General features: G+C 39.0%; 1 protein-coding gene across 2 annotated transcripts in view; it reads right to left on the reverse strand.

The window, feature by feature from the left end:
- Nucleotides 1-13,063, reverse strand: part of ZNF883 (zinc finger protein 883) — a 61,325-nt gene that overhangs the window by 17,294 nt on the left and 30,968 nt on the right. For both annotated transcript variants that reach the window (XM_063649801.1, XM_054500889.2), the window contains 2 exons: nt 7,372-7,592; nt 6,407-6,493 (listed from right to left, as the gene is read on the reverse strand). The gene's annotated coding sequence lies outside the window, so the exon portion shown is untranslated. The remainder of the gene's footprint in view (nt 1-6,406; nt 6,494-7,371; nt 7,593-13,063) is intronic.

A 13,063-nucleotide genomic window follows, 5' to 3' on the forward strand; every position in this document is an offset into this window, starting at 1 on the left:
TAAAACACCTATATAATACATAGAAAAAAGATGAGGATTGAGGGTGGGGACTTGCCCATACTAGATATCCAAACATATTCTACAGCTACATTAATTTTAAAACAGGGTGGTAGTGGCACAGGGATAGACTGAAAGAATAATAAAACTGAGTCTAGAAATAGGCCCTTTATTTTGTGGGGATTTAATATATAATAAAGGTATAATTTCAAATTATTTGAGGAAGGATAAAAATTTAATAAATAATCTTAGGACAACTGGTTTATCCACTTAGGGAAAAAATAAATTCAAAGCTGCTGCCTTATGAAAAATAATTATAGGTGAATTAAAAACTTAAAACTAGAACTATAAAAGAGCCAGGAAAACTATTGCAAGAATATTTTTTATAATCTTGCAATGGGGAAATCCTTAATAAAATATAAAATCTAGAGGCTATATAGAAAAAGATTCACAGATTTGACTATACAAACATAGAAGGCAATCAACTAAATTAAAAGACAAAAGACATATTGGGAGTAAATATTTGCAACTAATAAAGCAAAAAGGACCATTTTCTGTATTATATAGAGTTTCTACAAATCAAATAGGAAAAATGTATAATGCAATACAAATCTGGGCAAAAGATATGAACAGGAAATTCACAAAAGAAATACAAACGATCAATATACAAAAAGATTTTCAAGCTCACTTCTAATCCCAGAAATACAAATTAAGATATCAATTTTCATTCATCAGATTGGCAAAAATGTTAAAAACAGGCAGTATTCAGTACTGTTTTAAGTATTGGGAAAATGGCTGCTCTCATATACTCTTAGTGGAAAAGGTTTATTTATTTGTATTTATTTATTGTAAAGTCACATTACAATCAGACCAGGTTCATGACAAATTACCTTTGAGTCATAAACATTGTTAATAATAGTTATATTACCTGCAAAAATGAACTCACAGAACCTTGTACTTTTCCTCTCATTACATCATTACATTCATTGTACGTCAATGTTCTACTTCCAATGTCTGTCTGCCTTCCTAGACTATTAGCTTCTTGAGAACAGAACAGTCCTCTTCTGTCCTGACAGTTACTCTTCTGTCCTCAGTGCCACCCACAGAACCTGGTATTCACTATGCATCCAGTAAATATTACTTGAATGAGTGCATGAATAGACTTCTCTTGATTCCCAATTCTGTAGTCTTTGTATCTGAGATAGGAATTCAGCAGGACTAGTTTACAAGACAATGAGTCATATGACACTACTGATAAGACAGGAGAAAGTAAACAACAGGTAACAAGATCCTGCCAATAAGAGGCATACAGTAAAGAAACCAGCCTATTTCTCTAAAAGTTCAAGCATGAAAAATTAAAAAAAAAAAAAAGAAACCAGCCTAAACGAGCTAGAATCAAGATGGCAACAAAAGCGACCTTCCCTGCTCATTATACACTAATTATAATATATTAGCATGCTAAAAAACATGCCCACCAGAGCCATGACAGTTTACAATTGTCATGGCAATGCCCAAAGTTACCCTGTATGGTTTGGACAAGGAAACTCCCAGTTCCGGGAGCACCCCCTCTTCCCAGAAAACTCATGAGTAATCAACCCCTTGTTTAGCATATAATCATGAAATAGTCATAAAATAGCCAGCTAACAACCCCTGCTCCCCATGCTACTATACATATGGGGTGGCCCTGCTCTGCCTATGGAGTAGCCACCCTTTTATTTTACTTTTTAATAAACTTGCTTACACTTTACTCTGTCGGCTTGCTCTGGAATTCTTTCCTGCACAAAGCCAAGACCCCACTTGGCCTCCCGGGCTAAGCCTCAGTTTTGGAGTTCACCTTGTGATATAGCTGTAACATGCTTTCAGTTAAACCTGCTATCTTGAAGTAGGATTCAAGTCATTAGTGTTTTTCCTGTCTCAACAGTCCATGAATCTGTCCAAATTACCTTATTGCCATATAAACTTCAGAATTTGATAGGATTTGGGATCCCAAAATACCATCTAATCTGTCTCTCTTCTTCTACACAGACCTACCTACAGCTAAGCCATTATTAACTATATTTTTCAAATCAAAATTTATTGAATACCTTCTAACTGCAAAGTAAGGTTAATGCTTCTTGTGGCTAGATTTTATCTTTCTGAGCAAAGACTATGGTCTTTTTTTAAAAAAAAAATCTTGGCTGGGCATGGTGGCTCACGCCTGTAATCCCAGCATTTTGGGAGGCTGAGGCAGGCAGATCACGAGGTCTGGAGTTCAAGACCAGCCTGTGCAATATGGTGAAACCCTGTCTCTACTAAAAATACAAAAATTAGCCGGGCGTGGTGGTGCGTGTCTGTAGTCCTAGCTACTCAGGAGGCTGAGGCAGGAGAATCGCTTGAAACTGGGAGGCGGAGGTTGCAGTGAGCTGAGATCATGCCACTGCACTCCAGCCTGGGCGACAGAGCAAGACTCCGTCTCAAAAGAAAAAAATCTCCATGTACTTAGTAGGGTACCCCTGACAGGGTAGATGTTTTAATGAACACTTGACGATTAATGTTCTTCAGGCTATTTATTCTTTCATCAGTTTAGTTTCAGCAGCCTGCCTGTCAGAATTCTAAACTACACTTCTGCTAGCATTGCTGAATCTGTGAGGTTTCTGGGTCACAGTAGCCAGATAGAGCTCATGACTCACTCCCCAAAATATGACTGTAGACCCTGTCTTACCTACTTCTTAGTATACTGGTGACCTGACAGTTGTTATTAAAAAACCCTGTGGTCACTACGTTCTCAACTCATAATGATCCCTGTAATCAGCCAGGCAAAATTAGCTGTGAATATCCTAATCTTTGCCACATCCCTCAGGCCATCCAACTGTGAGTTCCTTGCTCTTTCAAGGCGGACTCTGATGTTGTTAGAACAGTAAAGACAGAAAATAAAAACGAGTGCCAGATGCTAGAGCTTCTTGCTCTCTAAACCTCACAAATGATGTCATAATGTCAGTGCATTTGGGTTGGAAAGAGGTTCAGGAAACATTAAGGCAAATTTCTTTAGTTTGCCCAGGACACATCTCAAGCCAACAGTAATGAACTGACTTGCCTAAGGTCACCCAATTAGCCACTGGCAGAGCTAGGACTATAGCCTCTCCCCTATTCTTGAGTTCAGCATTATTTCTCTCCATTTAAAAATGGTCCAAACACTATTTCTGAAAAGAAAAAGAATGAAAAGGAGAAAAATTTCAAATTATTAGTCAAATTCATAGAGGGAAAAATTTTTCTGCATCACTGGGTCAGAATTTTGTACAAAGATTTTCTTGGCAATGAGCCATTCAAATCACCCTGAGTCCTTCTAAAGACATAAATTCTTCATAAATTAAAATTTTAATGATATCATAAGAACGTATTAGTTTTTAATCAGGTAGTTAAGTGTAAACATTTTAAGTGGAAAGCCTCATGGTTACACATGCAAATTACTGCCTATAAAGCATATTCTCTTTAATTTACTAATGACACAAGAAAATGTAAGAAACTGAAGTGAAATCAAGACACATGTGAATGGCCTAAACTCAAATAGAAAATACAGATACCAGGGCTTTGAGAATTGGCTAAGATGTCCTTTCTTAACATTCTAAGTAATGAAACTGAAAATGAGACAAGGGTTTAGGAGGGAATGGTGCATAGAGTAACAGGAAGAAATATTTATGAAAAGGAAGGAAATTCTATGGATTTATGAATAGTTTTGATCCAATGGAATTACAGTTGAACTCTTAACAGAAGTTCCTTTCAACTCAAGAATGATAGAAACATTATGTATTTGTGGATTTCTCTCACAGCAAATTAAGTGTTGATGGATATTAGATCATTTATGATTTAAAAATCCAGCATTTTATTTGGATTTTTCTATTTTTCTGAAAAATTATGTCTATACAGCTAAATAAGCAAAATATATATAAATGACAAAACTATCAGGAATTTTGCCCAATGATTGTCCCAGGCACTGTCCTGGGTAAGTGAGAGAAAGTGGGATCTAGTGCACTGGTAGAGGAGTTGGCCATAAATTAGAGTCCAGGCCATTTCTCCATAGTAACAGGAGGGAAGACAGGTTCCCTCCTGTTACTATGGAGTATAATGGGAATACTTCCTGGAAGGTTAGGGGATGTGGTGGTGAGAGCATTTGGAAGTTCTTTTCTAGTTCTCTTAGTGAAACAGGAAGCATGAGAGGGGAGATGGGGAGAGGAATTGGAAGTTTGGGGTGGCTGAAGTGTTGGTTGGCTTAAAAAGTCAGACAATGAAGGAAACAGAAAAATCCATCTTTCACCTGGATGATTGCTTTAGCTTCCTAGCCAGTATCCATGTCTGACCTTGGTACCCTATACTCTATTCTCAACAGAGCATCCAAAATGGTTCCTTTAAACTAAGTCAAGTTATGTCACTTCTCTATTCAAAATCGTCCTATGAAAATTGGTAAATTATATGTAACTCTCAATAGAGCTGAATAAACAGTAACACTGAACACCATCGCCTCCTACGTTTTCTCTTCTCATTCAGCATAAAAGCCAAATTGGCTGTGGCCATACTAGCCTGTGTGCTGTGTGGTCTGCACGCCTTACCTCTCTCATCTCAACTCCTACTGTGCTGCTATCACTCACCTCTCTCTGGCCACGTGGCCTTCCTGATGCTCCCACAAAGGTTAAGCACATCTACGCCCTGAGGCTTTGCATTTGCTGTTGCTTCTGCTGAGGAACTTAATCCCCCTAATCCCCCTCCCCTCCCCAAGTATCTACAAGGCTCATATTCCTTTTTTTTTTTTTTTTTTTTTTGGAGATGGAGTCTTGCTCTGTAGCCCAGGCTAGAATGCAGCAGCGTGATCTCGGCCCAATGCAATCTCCGCCTCCCAGGTTCAAGCGATTCTCCTGCCTCAGCCTCCCGAGTAGCTGGGACTACAGGCATGTGCTGCCACACCCAGCTAATTTTTGTATTTTTAGTACAGACAGGGTTTCATCATGTTGGCCAGGATGGTCTCAATCTCTTGACGTCGTGATCCGCCTGCCTCAGCCTCCCAAAGTGCTGGGATTACAGGCGTGAGCCATCGCGCCCGGCCCATATTCTCATTTTCTATAATGTCATCTACCAGTGAAGCCTTCTTTCACTCCCCTACATTAAATAACAGCTGTCCTATGCCTTCCCTAGCCCCATTACTCTGGTATAGTTTCCTCTATTCATCACTATGAATGATGTTCAGTAGGTTAGGTGAATTAGTACATTTTTGAATTAATATTTTCAACTTACACATTTACTGGAATGTAATCTCATGCTCAGTTGAGGAACATCTGTGTTTACATTATTGTCTGTGTGCCCATCCAAGACTGTCAGCTCCACATAGGCAGGGACTTTGTGTTATTTACTGTTATATCCCAATGCTTAGAACATTAGCTGGCAAAAAGTAGGCGCTCAATGAGTATTTATTCAGTGAGTGAAAGAAAGAAAATTTTCCCTCCCTCTGGACAGAGGTGATATTTCAGGAAATAAAAAATTCAGCAGAGCTGCATTACAGACACATATGTATATTTTATTTGTACAAATCTGCCCAACAGGCTCAAGAAAGTATGTTATCTAAAGGTAAGAGCGAGATGGGAGAATCTCCTGTTTCCTGTCTCACTTCTCACAGCCCTCTTGTAAGTGAGCATCTTGCTATGCTGAGTTACTTTAATGTTTAAAGAACATAGTTGGGGTACATTTATACATGTATATTATTGCATGGTTCTATACACATTACATGTACATACACATTATGAACTATCGTTCATAACAATGTATTGTATTCTTGAAAATTGTTATGAGAGCAGTTTAAGTGCTCTCACCACAAAAAAAATGAAAAGTACGTGAGGTGATGCACGTTCATTAGCTTGATTTAGCTATTCTGCTATGTATACATATTTCAAAACAACATGTTACACATGATAAATATATACAATTTTTATTTGTCAGTTATAAAGAAAAATTAGGCCGGGCACGGTGGCTCACACCTGTAATCCCAGCATTTTGGGGGGCTGAGGCAGGCAGATCACGAGGTCGGGAGTTTGAGACCAGGTTGCCCAACATGGTGAAACCCCGTCTCAACTAAAAATACAAAAATTAGCCAGGCGTGGTGGTGCACGCCTGAAATCCCAGCTACTCAGGAGGCTGAAGCAGGAGAATCGCTTGAACCCAGGAGGCAGAGGTTGCAGTGAGCCAAGATCGTGCACTGCACTCCAGCCTGGGCAACTGGGCGAGACCCCGTCTCAAAAAAAAAAAAAAAAAATTGAAAGCAAATAATGAGCAATAAAAGAGATTATCAAGATACATTTAATTGCATACGATTTTTCCACACTGCAAGATGGAACTTTAGAAATTAAACCCAGCTTAAGGTACAAATGCTTTGAAAAGTTTTGCTCACCAAAAACCATGTAGTCAGTGGCCAGTGGTCAGGTCCTTCTTCTTGATGCCATCTTATGTAAGTAAGTAGAGACCTGAGAAAGCAGAGCTGAAAAAGGAAAGGGGCCCTGAGGAATCAGGATTGTCTTTATGGGAAGCCTGTCTGACTGCCTGGATATAACCCACACCCTCTGTAAAAATGTCAGAATGAGTCTAGGAACAGATTCTTTCCCTGCAGAGTACAAAGTGAAAGGCCACTTACCTTCCTATCTCTGGTCACTGGTCCAATCTGACAAACCAGAAACAGGGCTAACTTTATCCTCCCATGATGGGTGGCACCAAGTACACCAGCCCCCTCTTTGTTTGTTAATAATACTTGTAAAGCATATACAATTTTTCGAAGTGCATTCACAAATGCCATCTCAAAGAACAAACAATTGCTCTTCATCGCCCGCAGAGTGTAGGGAATCAATTCCACAGTTCTTTACAGAAGAGACTTCAGAAATTTACCAGTAAAACGAAACAAACTATCTCTAGAGAGAAGGTGAGTTTCTGAGGAAAGAGCAAGAACTGGATGTCGGGAAATCTAAATTCTATTTGGCACTAAATACCCATATCACGGTTTTCTTGCAATTCCCAGGTCTACCACCAAGGTCTGGGGTGGTTGCCCCTCCCCAGATAAACTGCCCCCCATCACAGTCAAAGCAAGGCCCAAAAGCTCTGAGCTCTGTTCTCATGACCCTCCAACCCAGAAGAGAACCCAAGCCCCTGACTGTTAAGGCTGGGATGAGCAGACAGGGCTTTGCCTCCTCCTCACTCCGAAGCGGGATGCTGGCCCAGGTCACCACCACCCCTCCACTGCAATGCGAACCAAATACCCAGCCCGACCTAATCGCCTTTCCTCCGCCCCCGGGCCCGGCCAATGCATTCTCAGGCCTCTCCCGACCCGCCCGAATGGTTGTGTTTGAAGCGGACCTCGCTCCTCACCTCCCACACGAGTGCAAGTGTCGGGAAAGAAAAAGCTCATCTGCTCCACGGAAAAATAAAGAGCACGGTCTGGCGATGTGGTTCCCAAGCGAGGAAGTACGCCTGCGCACGCGGCCGACAGGAACTACATTTCCCAGCATCTTCTGCAAAGGGCGCCCGCGAGCTACGTCTTCCACCAGTGTCTTTCTAATGCTTGGCGGGCTGCGAACGTGCGTCTTTTCCTTCGTTGTTTAAATGAAAAGAACAAAAAAACAAGATTTTTTCTTTTGCTATAAACAACTGTAAATCCAAAGAGATGCAAAGGTTGCGTTAACACCCCTGAAACAAAAGTAATACCTATTCACTATATTAATAGATGATTTATAAATAACCCTTTATTCAACAGATAAACCAAACTACCCAGATGGATTCATTGCGGAAATATTTATTAAAGCAGTGATTAATATTTTTTAGCATTCTAAAAGTAAATCTCTGATTTATAGCTAGCGTCTTTGTTATGAGTGTGTGTTGAGGGGCCGGGGGGTGGAGTGGGGGGTGGGGGCAGAGACAGAGGGCAGAGAGAGAGAGAGCAAGCAAGCCCCAGAGACATTCCATCCAAGAATGAGGTCATACTTTTGGGGTAAATTTTTTTCTAGCTTTTTTTCTTTCTATTAGGAACTTAGGTTATGATCACTTCGGTGCTACCAAAAATAGTATACTGATGAACATCCTTGTAGAGTAATCTGTTCCCTCCTGCACATCTATTCTTGACAAAAACGTCCAAGAAACGAATATAATGAAGAGGGAATGTGCATATCTAACTTTTTTCCTAAACAAACGAATATAGATAGATTATAGATAACAGAGAATAGAGATAAGGAAAAAGAACAAAATTAAAGTCAGATAAAAGTTCACTCCAAGATACTCCCTATTATATATTTAAATATGTAATTTCTATGCATATATATACAAATTCTGTATAATTACATATTCTCAAGTATAAAACTATACATACTTTAAAAAATTGCTTTATTGAGCTATGATTGATATAACTGTGCACAGTTATACACAACTTGATGTGTTTGGAGATAAGTATATACCTGTGAAACCATCAAGCCATCATGCCATCAATCCCATAAATTCATCTATCACTTCCAAAAGTTTCCACCCCTTTGGTCTTCCCCCACCTTTTGTGGTAAGAACATTTAATGTAAGATCTACCCTCTTTAATTATGTTTAAGTATGTAATACACTGTTGTGAATTGTAGGCTCTTTATGGTACAGAAGACATCCGGATCTTATTTATTTTGTATAAATAAATACTGAAACTTTGTACTCTTTGACCAAAACCTATCCATTTCTCCCTCACCCAGCCCCTCCACCATTTTACTTTCTGTTTCTATGTATTTCCCTATTTTTGATTCCACGTATAAGTGAGATTATGCAATATTTGTCTTTCTGCACCTAACTTATTTCACTTAGCATAATATCCTCCAGTTTCATCCATGGTGTCATAAATGACAGGATTTCATTATTAATAAGGCTGAATAATATTCCATTATATGTATATACCACATTTTCTTTACTTGTCCACCAGTAGATATTTAGGTTGTTTTCATATCTTGGCTATTGTGAATACTGCTGCAATAAACATGGAAGTGCAGACATCTCTTTGAGATCCAAATTTCCATTCCTCCGGATATATACCCAAAAGTGAAATTGCTGGATCAAAGGGTAATTCTATATTTAGAGGTACATTTATATTGTTTCCATAGTAGCTGGACCAATTTACATTCCTACTAATAGTACAGGATTTGTTTTCTCTACATCATCTGTTATGTATTTATTTTTATAATAGCTATTTTAACAGAAGTATGGTGATATCTCATTATGGTTTTGATTTGCATTTCCCTGATTACTAGTGATAGTGAGCACTTGTTCATATACCTGTTGGCCATTTGTATGTCTTCTTTGGAAAAATGACTATGTAGATGCTTCACCCAATTTTAATTGGGTTATTTGTTTTTTGCCATTGATGTGTAGGAATTCCTTTATCAGGTGGATATTAATCCTCTGGATATTAACCTCTTATCAGATATATGGTCTGAAAATATTTTCTCCAATTCTGTTGGTTGCTTTTTTATCTTTTTATTTTGTTGTTTCTTGGGGCTCAGGAAGGTTTTTTTTGTTTTGTTTTGTTTTTTTTACAGAGTCTTGCTCTGTCACCCAGGCTGGAGTACAGTGGTGTGATGATCTTGGCTCACTGCAACATCTGCCTCCCGTTTTGAAGCGATTCTCCTGCCTCAGCCACCTGAGTAGCCGGCATTACAGGTGCATACCACCACACCCGGCTAATTTTTGTATTTTTAGTAGAGATGGTGTTTCACCATGTTGGTCAAGCTGGTCTGAAACTCCTGACCTCATGATCCACCCGCCTCAGCCTTCCAAAGTGCTGGGATTACAGGCGTGAACCACTGCACCCGGCCAGTGCAGGAGATTTTTAGTTTGATGTAATCCCGCTTTGGTGTCATATCCAATAAATCATTGGCCAGTACAATGTCTAGAATATTTTCCCCTATGTTTTCTTCTAAACGTTTTATTGCTTCAGGTTTTATGTTTAAGTCTTTAATCCATTTTGAGTTAATGTTTGCATGTAGTGTAACATAAGGGTACAGTTTCATTCATGTGGCTATCCAATTTTTCCAACATTATTTATTGAAGAGACTATCTTTTCATCATTGTGGGTTTATTTCTGAGCTCTCTATTCCGTTCCATTAATCTAGATGTCTGTTTTTATGCTAGTCATATACTGTTTTGATTAATGTCGTTTTATAATATATTTTGAAATTAGGGAGTGTGATACTTCCAGCTTTGTTAGTCTGGCTCAAATTTTCCTTGGTTATTTGAGTCTTTTGTGGTTCCAAATGAATCTCAGGATTTTTTCTGTAAAAAAGAATGCCATTGGGATTTTGATAGTGATTGCACTATATCTATAGGGCACTACTGGAAGTATGGACATTACTATGCTTTGAATCTTTGTCCTCTTCAAAACTCATATTGAAATTTAATTGCCATTGTGACAGTATTGAGAGGTGGGACTTTAAAGAGCTGGTTAGGTCATGAGAGCTGTGCCCTCATGAATGGACTAATGCCTTTATCTATCAAGAAAATGCGGTTGCCTCCCTTTTGTTCTTCTCTCTCTCTCTTTGCCCTTCTATCATGTGATGCCTTCCATCATATAATGATGTAGCAAAAAGGGCCTATCCAGATGCTGAAACTTGGATATTGGACTTTCCATTTTCCAGAACTGCGAGACAACAAATACCTGTTCATTATAAATGACCAAGTCTATGGTATTCTGTTATAGTAGCACAAAATAGACTAAGACAGATGTTTTAACAATAGTAATTCTTCCAATCCACAAATACAGGATGTCTTTCCATTTATGTGTCTTTCAAAGTTTCTTTCACCAATGTTTTGTAGTTGTCCATGTCTACGTCTTTTATTTCCTTGGTTAAGTTTATTCATAAGTATTTTATTCTTTTTGATGTTACTGTAAATTGAATTGTTTTCTTAATTTCCTTTTTGAATAGATTATTGTTAGTGTAAAGAAATGCAACTGATTTTTATATGTTGATTTTGTATCCTGCAAGTTTTTTTGTATCCTGCAAATTCAGTAAAGAATTTGCTTGTTAATTCTAAGAATTTTTTGTAGACTCCTTAGAGTTTTCTATATGTGGGCATGCCTTATTTATTGTGCTTTACTTTATTACACTTAGCAGGTAATGCATTTTTACAAATTGAAGGTTTGTGGCAACCTGCACTGAGCAAGGCTATCGGTACCATTATTCCAAGAGCATGTGCTTGCTTGATGTCTCTGTGTCGCATTTGGGTAATTCTCACAATATTTCAAAGTTCTTCATTATTATTATATCTGTTATGGTGATCTCTGGTCAGCAATTATGGATGTTATTATTGTGATTGTTTTGGAGTGCCACAGACCATGCACATATAAGACAGCCAGCCTAATCAATGTTGTGTGTGTTCTGACTGCTTCACCTACTGGCCATTCTGCCATCTCTTTCTGTCTCCTTGGGCCTTTCTATTCCCTGAGATAAAACAATATTGATTAATTAAGCCAATTAATAACTCTATAAAGGCCTGTAAGTGTTCAAGTGAAAGGAAAAGTCACACATCTCTCACTTTAAATCAAAAGCTAAGCCAGGTGTGGTAGCTCATGCCTATAATCCCAGCACTTTGGGAGTCAGAGGCAGGAAGGTCACTTGAGTCAAGGAGTTTGAGACCAGCCTGAGCAACATAGTAATATCCTGTCTACAAAAATTGTTAACAATTTTTTTTTTTTGAGACGGAGTCTCACTCTGTCGCCCAGGCTGGAGTGCAGTGGCACGATCTAGACTCACTGCAAGCTCCGCCTCCCAGGTTCACATCATTCTCCTGCCTCAGCCTCCCAAGTAGCTGGGACTACAGGTGACCGCCACCATGCCCGGCTAATTTTTTTTTTGTATTTTTAGTAGAGACGGGGTTTCACCATGTTAGCCAGGATGGTCTCAGTCTCCTGACCTCATGATGCACCCACCTCGGCCTCTCAAAGTGCTGGGATTACAGGCATAAGCCACCGCGCCTGGCCAACAATTTTTTTAAAAGCTAGAAATGATTAAGCTTGGTGAGGAAGGTATATAAAAAGCCAAGATCAGCCAAAAGCTAGGCCTCTTGTGCCAAGCCATTAGTCAAGCTGTGAATGCCAAGGAAAAGCTCTTGAAGGAAATTAAAGGCGCTCCTCCAGTGAACACACAAATGACAAAAAAACAAAAAAGCCTTATTGCTGATATAGAGGAAGTTTTAGTGGTCTGCATAGAAGATTAAACCATTCACAACATCCCCTTATGCTAAAGTCTAATCCAGAGCTAGGCTCTATCTCTCTTCAAGTCTATGAAGCCTGAGAGAGGTGAGGAAGCTGCAGAAGAAAATTTAGAAGCTAGTGGAGATTAGTTCATGAGGTTTAAAGAAAGCAGTGTTCTCTATAACATAAATGTGCAAGATGAAGCAGCAAATGCTGATTTAGAAGCTACAGAAAGTTATCCAGGAGATCTAGCTAAAATGATTGAAGGAGGTCGCTACACCGAACTATAGATTTTCAGTGTGGATGAAATAACCTTATACTGGAAGAAGATGCCATCTAGGACTTTCTTAGCTAGAGAGAAGTCAATACCTGGTTTTAAAGCTACAAAGGACAGGCTTACTCTCTTGTTACAGGTTAATGTAGCTGGTAACTCTAAGTTGAAGCCGATGCTCATTTAGCATTCTAAAAATCCTAGGGCCTTTAAGAATTTTGCTAAATATACTCTGTGCTCTACAAATGAAGCAAGAAAGCCAGGATGACACTGGTTTACAGCATGGTTTACTAAATATATTAAGCCCATTGTTGAGAACTGTTGCTCAGAGAAAGATTCCTTTCAAAATATTACTGCTCAGTGACAATGAACCTAGTTGCCAGAGTGCATGCCTGTAATCCCAGCTTCTCAGGAGGCTGAGGCAGGAACCCAGGAGGTGGAAGTTGCAGTGAGCTGAGATCACACCATTGCATTCCAGCCTGGGCAACAAGAGCAAAACTCTGTCTCAAAAAGAAAAGAAAAGAAATTGTTCTATCATAAAGATGCATGCATGCATATGTTCATTTCAGCACTATAATAGC

The sequence above is a fragment of the Pongo pygmaeus genome, chromosome 13, assembly GCF_028885625.2.
Source record: "Pongo pygmaeus isolate AG05252 chromosome 13, NHGRI_mPonPyg2-v2.0_pri, whole genome shotgun sequence".
Lineage (NCBI taxonomy): Eukaryota > Metazoa > Chordata > Mammalia > Primates > Hominidae > Pongo > Pongo pygmaeus.